At 32.4% G+C, this 2,806-nt stretch overlaps 1 long non-coding RNA gene across 1 annotated transcript; it reads left to right on the top strand.

Moving 5' to 3' along the window:
• Positions 1 to 1,095: 1,095 nt before the first annotated feature.
• LOC113840368 (uncharacterized) lies at positions 1,096 to 2,592 on the top strand. The gene is made up of 3 exons (XR_005261930.2): positions 1,096 to 1,321; positions 1,477 to 1,684; positions 2,445 to 2,592. It is a non-coding gene; the product is annotated as an uncharacterized lncRNA (long non-coding RNA).
• Positions 2,593 to 2,806: the final 214 nt, after the last annotated feature.

Genomic DNA, 2,806 nt, shown 5'->3' with positions numbered 1-2,806 from the left:
TTGGCTATCAGAGGGGAGTGGGGGTGATACAATTACTGATGAAGTCCACAAAGCTGCAGTTATCTTCCCTATTCAGGTTCATAATTTCTCCTAATAAGGTTTCATATATTAGATTTCTCTTTATGATTTTGTTTTCTCATCCATTTATGTGGAATTTGACAAAACACTGGGATAACTATTAAATAAGTCAGTGTTCAGTACAGTTTGTTAAAAAACAAACAAAAAAATTAAGCCTCTTTTCAGTTCACAGTATGCATATGATACCTTTATACAGCAGTGTGTAATAACAAAGAAAAATCTTGACTTCTTTGTATTTCTTATTTTGCCGCAGTTTCTCGTGTCATTGTCATGCCCCAATTAAGACAGAAATTTGGGATTGAAGATATATGTTTTTCCCCTTTTTCTCTGGCAAGCTAAAACAGGAAATGCTATGGTATTTATACCATAATTCATATTATTCTCTTCACAGAATTGTGATTTTTAAACATTATAAACAAACAAACAAACAAATAAATAAATAAACAAATAAATAAATAAATAAATAGAGTGTTTTTTGCTCAGATTAGGTCTGTGTCTTTGAAAAACACTGTGTTAGAATGTTAATTGAGTTTGACATAAGCATGGATATAAAATGCATCATGCCACTCAACTTACCAGCAGTGAAACTGATTACCAATTATAATCATTCTCTGCATGGTGACAGCATACCAAGATGGAGATGTTGAATATTTCAGTTTGCAATATTATCTGGGTTGTTTAAAGTACTGACTACGTGTCCTGAAACCAATAGAGGTAATTGGTATGCATGTAAGAGCTGGCAGTCTGAGCACATCACTTATTTATAGAGTCTTTTGATGTAACTCTGTGGAAAAAAATGTTAATAAAACATGGTTCAAAGGAAAATTTACACTCACCATTATAATATGACATAAAGTACAAATTATTGTACCTAAATAACTGTTTTCTAGTGAATAGTATTCTTTTTTCCTTTTATTGAACTAGTCCACTGAAACCTAACAGAAAGGGGGAGGGGAACACAAAGAACAAGAAGGCTATTAGCTCTTTTCATTTTCTGATCCAGCTATCTGGAAATTAAGATACATACACAAGACAGGGAGTGGAAAATCACTGGGTATGTCATTGCTTTCATAACCTTCTTATTTGCTCCACAAATTGGTTTATGGTCCTCTTAGGGCATGTTCATCAACAGACTCCATGTCAACAATTGATATGAAGCTTCAAATGGACCAGAAAACAGGATACAGGAGGAAACAAGGTGACCTTAGCTGAAAGGCAGCAAGACACTTATATTAGCCATCATGTAAGTACTTATTTGGCAAGGACACCAGTAATCTTAATTTCTCTACAAACAGGATGACAAATATAAAATTTTGGTATAATATTAATAGATTTTTTTTTCCTGTTTCTTTCTCTCTCTCTCTCTTTTTTTTTTTCTTTTTTTTTTCCTCTGAACAGATCAGAAACCTTATGCAGAATCAAACTGTGTATCAGAGGCAAGAAAAACATAGAGCTTCTGGTTAACAAATAAGGAGGAAAGAAATACAACATTAACAAGAACTGGTAAAAAGCAACTTCATTAGTTGCAAAATTCTTCGAGAGAGGGAAAACTTTAAAACTGAAGACAAATGAAAAGAACAAAGTTAGAGAGACTAGACTATTTCAGGTGAACAAAATATTATTATACCATAAACCTAAATATTATTATACCATATACTAAGAAATTTCTCATTTTCATTAATGACTGAATTCCTATGTTAGTAACCCTGTGGTGGCAAATTAAAGTTGACCAAATGCTGACTATTGTAATTTCATTGAACATTGTCATTTCTTGCTTTTAAGTGTTTCACTGTGTCACCTCAATGAGCTGGACATGGGCTTTTAAAGAACTATTTGTATTTCATGTAATTTCAACTGCAAATTAATGATACCTTTTGGTCTTTAATCCTTACCCCATGACACCTGCCCATCATGGAAATGAAAACTCCCCACAAATCCAGAGACTGTTCAATAACATATAAAAAGATCCTAGCACCTTATAGATCTTTCCTTACAGAGAAACAGGTGCCAGAAAAAAAAATATTAAAAAAAAAAAAATAATTAAAATCCACGCAATGAGTGAATTCATATAAGTAACTTCCACACCCAGATAGTTTAATTAAAGTAATTTTAAACCTTCACTTTTGCCATGGAAGGTTACACCTATTCATCAAATATATTTTTTGATCTTGTGACTCATCTGTGGAGCTGCAATCATGCATCTTGATTCCATTTTAGCACAATGGAATACCTGATATTACTTTTCTACTCTACTTTAATATTTAAAGAGGTTGAAATGAAATGTGTATTTACAAGCACATCCTCTTGAGACTATAATTTTGCTGAAGCAATATTTAATTACTTATAGCATATTTGTATGATTACAGCATGAAGAGGAATATTGGCAGTGAAACATGGGTAAGGTCAAGTTCCCTGCAGGTTGACTGATATTGAGATTGTAAATCCAGAAGAAAATACCATTGATACAAGGTGAGTAGAATAAATAAATAAATAAATTTGCTGAATTTTATGTGTTGCTGGGCTAACCAAAATCATATTTTATTCATGAAGAACATAGTATAATGTTTGAATGTAAAGCATTTTTTCCCTGGTGTCAAAGTACTCGATGTCAAGATAGAGTAGAAAGGAAGAATATAGGAGTGCACATACACAGACACACAATAGCTTTTTGGAACTCTATTACAGGATCAAGCACACTACTAATAAAGAAATTCACACAACATGAGGA

This window comes from Anas platyrhynchos, chromosome Z (genome assembly GCF_047663525.1).
Source record: "Anas platyrhynchos isolate ZD024472 breed Pekin duck chromosome Z, IASCAAS_PekinDuck_T2T, whole genome shotgun sequence".
Taxonomy (NCBI): domain Eukaryota; kingdom Metazoa; phylum Chordata; class Aves; order Anseriformes; family Anatidae; genus Anas; species Anas platyrhynchos.
Note: the sequence above shows the minus strand (reverse complement) of the source record. Positions and strands in the feature narration are given on the sequence as shown.